Source organism: Meleagris gallopavo, chromosome 2 (assembly GCF_000146605.3).
Source record: "Meleagris gallopavo isolate NT-WF06-2002-E0010 breed Aviagen turkey brand Nicholas breeding stock chromosome 2, Turkey_5.1, whole genome shotgun sequence".
NCBI classification, from domain to species: Eukaryota; Metazoa; Chordata; class Aves; order Galliformes; family Phasianidae; genus Meleagris; species Meleagris gallopavo.
The window spans coordinates 4249499-4261170 of NC_015012.2; positions in this window are offsets into that span (position 1 = coordinate 4249499).

An 11672-nucleotide genomic window follows, 5' to 3' on the forward strand; every position below is an offset into this window, starting at 1 on the left:
GACCGAACTTCCCCACATCTGAAAGGTCATGTCAGGCTTCATTCACTGTAAGTCAGCATAGCCTCTGCTGACAGCCTGCGGATATCTGTGGATCTCGTGAAGGTAGGTACATGCCTTGGTTTATTGTTGCTGGAATTTGACCGATAGGATTAAACCTTGCCTCGTTTTCAGCCTGCAGAGGCAGTTCTTAAGCCAATCAACTCAAACATTCTTTTCCTCTAATGCTGTCTTCCTCATGTTTCAGCCTAGTACTGAAATGTTTGTGATTTCTGAAAGGTTTACTGTTTTTCCTTATTTAAAAACAATACTGTATCTGGCTACTGATATAAATCTTGTTAATGCCCCTCATTATTGCTTCCCATTTGGAGCTATTCTTGACTTCCTTTTCCTTTTGCAAGTGGTCTCTTTATAAACACCTTTTATATAGGGGGGAAGTCTTGTAATTTTTTTGAAAAAATCTAATTTCATTTCTCATTATCACTTCATCTGAATCTGGAGCTCATCTTGAATTCAGGTAGATCCTTATCCCATCTTAGTTTCCTTTTCAAGATATTACTTTTACAATTGGAATCTGACATCCCTTTTGAAACGGCACTTATAACTGTAGGTGGTATTCAACCATCATAAAAGGCAGCTGGCTCTTTACGTGCAGCGGTTGCCCCTTGGGAATAAAGACTTCTCTCCACTCCTGCTCAGATGCAGGAATATACTGGGAAAACATAACTGGACTCTTGCATCAGACCAGCTTTGACAGTTTTATGCAGTTCGCTTATATTTTGCTACTGTATAAGAAAAAGAAACTGGATGCTTTAACGTAAACTTTACTATCGTGAAAATATCGCTGCTGAATCGCTGCAGTATTTCATTTGAACAGCATCATTTGAAACTGCATGTAGAAGGTGATGGGCAATTGAACATAGAAAGAAAGGTAGAGACAGATCTTGTTTGAGTCTGGATGATACGTATGTAAAAGTTTGCTGGCACTTACATCCATAAACAAATGCTTTGGCAAGAGCTGCTGTTATTGGTTCAAAGGAAAGAAAAGAATTCTGAAAGTCTCACTACAACTCCCTGAAAAGAGGCTGTGTGAGGCGGGGTCGGCCTCTGCTCCCAGGGAACGGCCGTAGGACGAGAGGGGATGGCCTCACGTTGTGCCAGGGGAGGTTCGGGTTGGCTGTTAGGAACGATTCCTTCTCCAGAAGTGATTCTGCACTGCCACAGCTGCCCAGGGAGCGGTGGGGTCACCTGGAGGTGTCCCGGAGCCGTGGGGATGTGGCACTGAGGGACGTGGGCAGTGGGCACGGTGGGCTGGACTGGGATTGGACTGGGTGATCTTGGAGTCTTTTCCAATATTAGTGATTCTGTAATCAAGTCAAGTCAGTTGTACCAACAAAAATACTTTGATATTGGCATTATTGTGCTTATATTGGAGAAACAGTGGAGAATTAGTATAAAAAAGCCCTGAGAATAAGATTTACTGGTGTTTCTAAATCAGAACTTTTTTTTTTAGTGTGGATTTAAACTGATCTTTCACACGATAACTACTGCTAAGTTTGCTGTTTTCTGGGTTTCTGTTTCTGTCCATGATTTGTCTTCTGCTGGCCTTGAAATCTAGTTTTTGAAATTATTTCTATTAAATTATCTTATCTTGGTGTTACATTATTATGATTTGTTGTTTTCAGCTTGGCAGTCCTGCTTAAGAGCATACACCATTTGCATTCAGTTAAGCTATTATTTGCACCAAGTTCAAGTGCAGCAGCTTTTCTATTTTCCCTGGAAACTGTTCACACTTTAAACATGTAACCATTCTAGATCACCTATTCCATATCTTGTGTAACTCTACAAAAATCAAGTTTGCTCTAGGCAGCAAACCAGTTTAGAGCTGAGATACTGATTGTGACCCTTTGGAAAGATGTAAAGAGTTTATCAGAAAAAGCATTGTGTCTTTTTGGCAATGTCACAATTAATTATCTTCATCCCATTGTATATCTAGCAAGTATATCACTATCAGTTGGCCAAGGCAAGCAGAAATATGTTGTTATTCTGTATTTCACATATAAATTTTATGCTTAGGTAGGTGATGTTATTAAAGAGTGGGTAGCATTGTGAAGACTTACGACAAAACTCTGCTAAGATCATGCATTTCTTAGCCCACCATTAATCTAAAATTTTTTTTTCATACCTTCTGATGCTGTCTTAGGACGTGTGTTTAATAATAATAATAAAAAAACAAACAGAAGAAAACACAATACATCTACAGTAACTTATAGCTGATCTTGTGGTTGTTTAATGTGAACTTTACCTGCTGCATCTAGATATATGGCTTAGTGTTGGGGGAGTGATATAGAGTCGTTCTGTCAGCTCCACTTAAACTAACCTCATTACTCCTGATTTTTCCCTGAGGCTATTTCTACCCCATTTTGTTCAACTAGAGCAACGTGAAGAGACCAAAGTTTTGCTAAGAGTTGAGTCAAAGGCATGGACTACTAGTTTTCCTCTTCTTTTGGTGTCTAAGTAGCTGGCTTTCCTTGTCAGAAGAAACATTCGGTTATTAAAACTTGAGAAGGTATGCTCTGGGTGTTTCTTTCGTGTTTTTAAATCTGTCATGATTAAACAATTTTTTCATTGTAACGTTGTTATTTAATTTTAAGATTGAAGCTAAATACAGGAAATGGATTAGCATGGTATTCCTGTTTACTACGCTATTTATTATCCAGAAAAAAACTGTTTTTAAATGCCGCTTAAATGACTTCCAAAGAACTAAGTTGTTTAATACACACTTGATTTCAGATTGACGTTAAACTGATCATAATATCTTGTTTATTTCCCCACATGTAAAGCAAAACATGTTCTCTCTAAAATCCACACAAATCTCTAGCAGAATGTTAGCAATGAAAAGCTTATGGATAACAGTCTACAGTAATACCATTCATAGATAAGAACCTTCTTAGACATGGCTTCCTATTTAAAATAACATTAAAATGCAACCGGATTTAAGTGTAAGATGAGGTAATATTTCTAAAACTCACTGCTAGAATAATTACATATGGAAGCAGATATTTGATGAGCACTCTTTACATGCACCACAGCTATAGCTTAACACTTGAAACTGAACACATTTAGTATTTTCTTCACAAATCACATCTTTGGGGTATTGATTTGGATACTAAAAATGAACAGGTCTGAAACGAATGACCACTTGCGGTCCTGCATTCTGGCACAACTCCAGCTGCATTTGGTGCATTTCCATTTCCAGTTGGTTACTAGTTTAGGACCCTGGGCAGATTTATTACTCTTGGAAGTACATTTCAGCTTCTTGCCTCATCAGCAGCAAGATATGAGACACTGACATATGCTATTTTAAATAACAGCTGCTTATTGCTGTTCAAATTTTTCCCAATAATGGCGATACATTTTACTGAAATAATGATGCTACTGTTATCTCATAATTTTAGAAATTTTGTTCAAAAGTGCAGTTATCAACCACTGTGTGAGTGAACACTATAAGAAGCTGCTTTTAAGACTTGGGACTCAAACATGAGCTTCCCCCTTGTTCTACTCATTTCAGATGCTCTGCGTTCACTGGTTACCTATGTGTGGGTGCATGGCTACCAGGCGGACGGACAGAAGATGAGCGATGTTTGTGGCACAACTGCTTTCTATGGCCTTTTTTCCAACTTGGAAAAGTTACCCTCTGGCAAGCTCTTCAAGCCTTCCTACAGGCAAATACAAACCTCACTGCTTGCCAAAGGATGCCCATCTTTGGGAAACCCGTGATTCATTCACTGCCTGACCCTTATTTGTGCTCCACTACACCAATGTGAGTGAGGCCTGTTCATTCCCACCCAACTTGGCTGATCTCATTAACATCAACTCAGGGGACAATTAAACCACGTTGAGGTCCTGCTGGCCTCCACAGCATTGCTTTGGGTAGGTTCTGATACCACCACAGCCTGCCTTCAGCCTCCTGAGGTCCTATCCAGGCAGGCCCTTACTGCCCATCTCCAAAGGTCCCTCCACGCAGTGAGTGCATGGAGCGCTGCCATCCAAGAACTGAGTGGATGCAGTCCAACTGTTAGTAAACATGAGCAGCAAGTATTTAAGATAACTTTACAGATTTATCAGCAGACAGATCATATCCACGTTGATAACAATGATGTGACACAGTTTGTGATTGTGATGGAGGGACTAAACCTCTGTCCTGATAAATTGCACTGTGAGATGCATTACCTTGTTTTGAAGCATTGTTTCTCTGTGGTTTTCAAAAAAATGTTTGCTAAAAATAAACAAGCTACCAGTAAGGGTACATTTTGTTCTAAAACTGTTTTGTTTCTATTCAAACAACAGAGTGTATTTGGAAGATGAATTTTCTTAATTTGCTAACTAATAACATAATTCTTTTTCTTTAGAGATAATTCTAACACCTTAATAACCCTGTAGGATACTTATTAAAGTACAAGAGATTAAATTCAAATGAGCACAGTACAGACTTCTTCTTAAAATGACTTCCAGGAAGGCACCACTGTAGGAGAAAAAGATTAAATTCATTTTCCAGCCTATAACAAAAGGCAGAATTCAGTGCATAGCTGTAAACACCTCCCTGAATAACCATAAATTAAGTCGCGTTTCTCCAGCCAGTCATCAACGCCCAAGACTGTTACACATAAGTTAGTGGAAAGTCTGCCTTTCCAACTGGTGGATGACTGGGAGTCTCAGCCATATACCAGCTTCAATACTTCTTGTATACGAGTGCTGTGGATTTATGATAGAGGATAGTAGGACCTTGGTCAAGATTGTGTAGGTGATCTGTGGAACAGGATACACAGTGTGAAGACCTTTGCATCGACGTACAGCTAGGCACTGGAACAGGTTGCCCAGAGATGTGATTGATGCCCCGTCCCTGGAGAATTCTGGGATTTGTGATCTAAATATTCCACTTTCTATATCATATACTACTTGACGTAGTAAGATGATATGTAGTACCACAAAAGCACAAAATACAATTGATGAAGAGGACTTTCTAATTAGCAGCATTCAGGCTGGGTAATCCCACAGAACTTGTACTCCCAAATTGCAAACTCATTTTTGCAAGTGATGTAGCAATTAAATGGAAACAGCAGACACAAACTGTTGTGATATCCAGTTGACCAAAGGTAAAGCTGTTATGTATACATATATTTTTTTTTCTCATGGGAAATGAGTAATTTAGAACGACTTAGCTGAGAGTAAATTGTCGAAGTACCCAACGAGAAAAAGCCACGAGCACCCCAGTGTGAGCTCAGTGCGATCCTGTTTTGGGCAGGAACTTGGATCAGAGAACCCTCGTGGGCCCTCCTGCCATAGGGAGGCTCTGATTCCTTGGCTTTGTACAAGTTGTAACTCCATGTGTGTGCCAAGCCTATCTCACTAATATTAATTAGCGCCTGCACTTCTGTAACTGAAGAGTGCCTTGGCAAGAAGTTTGTCTCCAATCTACGAAAGCTGTGCAGAATGGATGAATTTAAAATAACAGAGTAAAAGAAAACAACAGTGAGGATTCCATTGAATAGATGGCATTGTTTGGGAGAGAACAAAGAAAGAACAGAATTGGAAAAGCAAGCAGTTTAAAAAATAATTTCGTTATTTCCTGTTTCAGGTCATTTCATATTAGCTTTGCTCTCTATATAATTTTAAAATTTTGACCTGCCTTTCCAATTCTTATATCTTCTATCTACTCTCTGTGCTCATTCTTTCAACTCACAACCGTATCTCTAAGTTTTGTTTTGTTTTGTTTTTCCTGTCTGTCTGCAAAGATGCTGTAAAAGAAAAACCAGATAAAATGGAAGAATAATGTAAGTGGATGTCCCCTCTGGTGAGATCCAGAATTCCTCAGTGGAGAATGTATGGCCTTCTTTTATTTTTTGACACTTGAAAGCTTTCTTTAATAATATCATTTCAGCCTAATTCTACACAGCAATCATGTTAGATGTCTTTTGAAAGTACTTCCATCTTTTATTGTTTTTAGAAACCAATTAATTTGCAGCCCTACTAGTCCCAGTTGCTCAGCTGGATACTGGAGATTTGGCATAGCCTGTTGTCGTGAGTCACCCATTTATTTCCCCTTGCAGTCAGAGCAGATTGAGCATAGATGTAGATGTGTGCAATATCAATGGAAGATTCAACACAACAAAATGCATCCTTTTACCTCTTCTTTACCCATTCTTTAACAACTAGTACTGCAGATGAATACCATGCTTTCTTCTGCTAGATCTGATTGCATTATTTATTTTCTGTCCTTCCAAAGCCAATGGATGATGCAGCGTCTCGACTGTAAGATGGTGGTGCACCTCCAGCAGTGGCCAAGGTCGCGATGGTCACACGTTACGTCAGTAGTGAAGATAACCGCATTACTTTCATGTACTTTTCCTTGGAGCTCAGGGTTAAGCTCTGCTTTTTCTTTTTCTGTATTGAGGTCACTTTGATTGTTGCAATCTATTTATGTTTTCAATTTCCATTTTTTACTGAGTGCATTGTAGGCTGATAAGGAATTCCACATTTTCAAGGGGCGTACTGAAAAGTGATTTCCTGCCTAAAAGTTTTCATTGCATATTTTCTGAAATACATCTTATTTCATTCTGATACAGAATTATTCAGACCAAGTAGTTAAGACCAAGTAGTTCTGTTTCTGGCAGTCATGAGTAGAGAGCAGGAAATGCTCATGCAAGTATCTCCACCACAAAGATCATATCAGAAACTCCAAAAAGCTCCTTCTCTGTTGTCTTTGCATACACTAATTTTTATCATAGGATATGATTTTTGTAAACATTAATATGAGGGCTGCTCTGAAAGTAATGCCTCCTATTTTATGACGTTGGCCCACGACATCAGAGGCCAATGTTGGTGGCCATGTTACAGATAGCAGCAGAGGGGCAGTCTGACATGGAAGTGCATATGGAGCAAAGGTGTGACACTGAAGTCCTCCATGTGACACTTGCTGATGTTGATGGAGTCCAAAGAGTGGATGTGAGCACAGTGAGGGGTGGGTGGTGTGTTTCAGCAGTAACAACAGCAACAGCAAGTCACCTCTGCTGCTGCAGAGTTTTCCTCTGTATTAAAATCAGAAAGCTGTGAGAAACATGAATATTTCGCCTTTCATCTTTCTCTCCAATCACCCTGCAGGACAAAGAGAGCCTGCAGTTTCTTGCCTCCTTGTTAACTCATTTGCTCAAGGCAACGAAGCAGGGAAATTACAGGCAGCACTTTATCAAATGCTTGTCATCAGTTCACTCCCTCTCTACCTGTCACGAGGTGTAATTTTATTAACAGAAACTTGATCCAGCTAGTAGCTCAAAAGCTCAAAAGGTGGGGTACAACTCTCAAATAAAAGATGAGTGATGTGCATTTTATGTTTTGAATGTGTGGTAGGATATCTGAAAGTGAACGTGCTTATAAAAAGGCAACATTTTGTTCATATTGTGGAACTCAGAAGGGTTTTACTATGTGATGTGAATGAACAGGAGGAAAGACTTCATGGTTAATGTACATGGGCTGTATACGTCTGCATTAGAATTTCCTGCTGTGGAACTTGTGTTGGCACAGGATTTAATAAAAATCAACAAGACTCAGCTAACAGGGCTTACTACACAAGCAAGCTCTGAGAAGTGAAAATAATAACTAGTGAGATACATTTTTTTAAATTAAATATGAAATATTCATAAACTCATTTTATATGTTTATATTACTCTATTATGTTATTGGCATAGTAAATTACTTTTGTTTACTGGCTACTCAAATCACACATTTCCAAATGCATAAAGTTGTCTTTCATTTTTTAAAATGGTTAGAACTGGAGGAAATAATCTCAATTTAATCTCACATTCTAAATAATGTTATCAACTAATTGAAATAGTATAATGAGGTTCAGAATCTAATCCACATCACCCACATTACACAATCTTTGAAATCAGCATACTGAGTTCACAAGTCATGTGTAGTTCACAGGCAGAATTTAAACTGTTTTACAGGGCAGCAGCTCCGGACTGCTTATTTTGGTCAGGATGCCTGATGGTGGCTTTAATGCTGTGTACAGGTGGTGAGTGTTCCAGCAGCTTGCACTGAAGTTCCAGCTCTTCTTTGGTACATTTATTCACTGATATAGTGTATTATTCATTCTCTTATTAATTTACATTTCCTATTATGTATCTCACAGGAACTCTCTAACCAGTCACTGCTTTATCCATATGTCAAGCAAGCATTCATTTTACAGTCACAGTAGAAATCTGTCTTCTGCCCAGGCCATGCATCTTTTAAACACTACTTTGTGGGCATTTCCCTGTTTTCCTGTCATCTTCCATAGAATGCCACCGGTGTGTTCCCTAGGCCAGGGATGGATGAAACACACAAAATTTTGCATTTTTGCACTCAGTGTTTCAGTGAAACATACCGAAGCCTTCTGAGTATTGTTTAAGCTGACAGAGTATACAGCTCACTAATTTTCTCCAGAAAATAATCTTATTTTTTTAGCCTCACTGGGTTTCATCCAACTACTGAAATGCTGCTTTTTGGCTAAATTTTCCCAGCACATTCAATACTGCTGATCACTTCTCTCAGAGAATCCTCTTTGACTCCCATGCTTCCCATTCCAGTGATTGTGCTCTCATGTTCCTGGTCATCATGATGTTGGATTTTGTGCGGACTTCCTTCATTCTCCTTTAGCATCTCCTGTAATTTCTGCCCTTGAAGGCCTCACCTGCAGTACTGCATCCAGGCCTGGGTCCCCAGCACAAGAAGGATGTGGAGGTGTTGGAGCGGCCCAGAGGAGGGCCATGAAGATGCTGAGAGGGCTGCAGCACCTCTCCTTTGAAAAAAAGGCTTAGGGAGGTGGGCTTGTTCAGCCTGGAGAAGGCTCTGGGGAGACCTCATTGCTGCCTTCGAGGATGGGGACTGAATCTTTACATGGTCTGATAATGATAGGGCAAGGAGGAATGGCTTTAAATTAAAAGAGGAGAAATTTAGGTTATTTAGGAGGTAATTCTGTACTCAGAGGGCAGTGAAGCCCTGGCAGTGGGTGCCCCATCCCCGGAGGTGCCCAAGGCCAGGTTGGATGGGCCCTGGGCAGCCTGAGTTGGTGGGGGGCAGCCAGCCCATGGCAGGGGTTGGGCTGGGAGGGTTTTAAGGTCCCTTCCAACCCAAACCATTCTATGATTTTGTGATTTCTGTTCATTCTCACTCTACATCTTTGCTGCAAATCTAGTGTTGTGCTTGCACAATCTTATCCACTGACATGGACAGTTAAGTGTCTGCCCAGAGCCAGAAATTAATTACTGTATTGTGTGCTATATAATTAGCACCTTGTCTAAGCATCATTCCACTTTTAGGATGCTACCTGCTAGATGTTTCCTTGCTTAGAAACAATGGTCAAACTTGACACTTCAGGCTAAAACTCTGATCAACAATGCTATGAGAAAGAAAATAAACTGCATTTATATATATCTGATACTATGCCTCTGTGCCAGCTACAGTGTTAGGGAAAGAAAAAGACGTAACCTGTGTTTTGTTCCCTACCTTCCTTAGATTTCATTGCAGTGTGCTAGACTGCTGCCAGCATCCAGGGAGCGGGATTATTATTCTTGTCATGTGGATATTTTCTTCCCTCTGCTGACTGAGAGCTACAAACTTGTCAGACAGAAAGCCTGATGTATTTGTGCCTTTGTCTTTTTAAAATTCACCCATGGCAAATGTTACATGTGCTCAACCAGGGAAAAATATCTTCATAAAGAAATTAGGTATATTCCCCAAACAGCATTTCTAATGGACCATTTCCCATATATTTTTCTAGCTCTGGCTGTGGGGATTGCAAGCTGGTGGGCAGCAGTGGAAGGACTATTCATGTTTCATATCTACAAGGCTGAACGTTTTGCTTCCCTTCAGGAACAGCAGGGAAAACACAGACTGAGATAGCTGGTAATTAACCGAAGATTTTACTCGACCTGGAGGATTTGTGATTGTTGGAAGGTTTAAGGCCTCTGGAATCAACAAGTATAAGAAGTGAATGCTGATCATGCTCACACCAAAGGCGGTGACATAATTTCTTCTTGCTTCGGTGGGCCCAATTGCACCAAGAGCTACTGAGGTAAAAACTCATATACATTTAACTAAATAAAAATAAGTATTTTCTTACACAAATTGGAAAATTTAAACATTTCTATTTTAAGTTGAAGAGAGTTTTACTCCTGCCTTTTATCTGATCTTCCATTTTGATGCTGGTGCACGAGGCTTTTTTCTTTTTTTCTTTTTTCCTTTTAAAGGCACATACTTTCTGTATTTCCCAAAATGATGGCTCTTTTAGCTGCTTTTACAAATGAAAATGAAGAATGCATGCAAATGTCCTGGATGGGAAAAGAGTTTTCTCTGTCTTCCCTTCTGGTCCAATAAACATTGATTTATAAAATGTGGAACAGATCCCAGAGGACTCTAGAATATTCAGTAGCTTGGTAATATGGCAATGATGCAGGATATGGGTTCAAGTATCTGCTCTGCATCATAGAAGCACACGTGACTTCAGCTATGATCCCTTTGATGCCTCTTCATCAGCTGGTTTCTCATTTCACCAAGATGAGAAAACTGTGTGTGGGCTACCAGAGAATATCAGCTGGCCAAAACAAAGACATCTGTAAACACAGAGGATAGCAATGTACCCTTGAGAGCCGACCTAATCTGAATATTAAAACGTGCTTTGTAAAGAGGAGTTTTATTCCAATTTGAGCTGGTGAGAAGGACAGCTCTGAGTATTCTGTTCCACCAGCGGGTGTGGTGAGACTATGGATTTAGCTGTCAGGAATTGCACTATGACTGAAGAACAACAGCACAGATGCTGTGTTTGCTCCTCAGAAACTAGAACTTGGTACAAAGGCGGGTATTCCTGTGCACAGGAAGAGGAGGCACTTTTCGCTGTTGTGTTTGTTTCACAGCATTGTCACAGAGTCTCTCCCTCTGTCAGGGGCAGCTTTATTTCACCAGAAGACCAATGAGCTCCCTCCTGACACAGCCTGATACACAGTGCCCCGCAACACTGAGAAAAGGAGCACACTTTTCCTCTGCCAGCATGCAGAACTTTTACAGGATAACCAACTCACTGCTGATGTTTTGCTTTAAGTGGGAACACTGAGACCTGCTACCTGCACAAATCCATTGGGCAGCGATTCCCGAGAACACATCCCCGGGCTCTCCGTGGTGCTGTGGGCGGTGCTGCCCCTTTCACCTCTAAGCTGAGGCAGTTTTGTGCGTCGTGTATAACACAGTGTCCTCCAGTACCTCACCACGCTTTCATACTCTTCCACAGCATCATTTATTGCCGTCTGATCACTTGATTATTATTATTTTTACCGTGCTGTTTTTTGCTACTGTGCTTATTGAAAGTTTCATGCATTTATGTTTACACTAAAAAAAAAAAAAAAAAAAGTGCTGGGATAGGGACAAGGAAAAAATCTGCCCAGAAATGCCACGGTTTTTTTCAGTGCGGCTCTGGAGGACAGAGCCAGAGTCACAGGCCGAACACAAGGAGCGTGCTCCGGACCAAGAACATCTCTTCCACGCCGCCCAACCAGACCTTAATCCCGGGACAAGGCGGGCAGGTGCCGGGGGCTGAGCGTGCCCAAGGCGAGGCTCAGAGGCGCACAGCTCCGCCCCGCCCC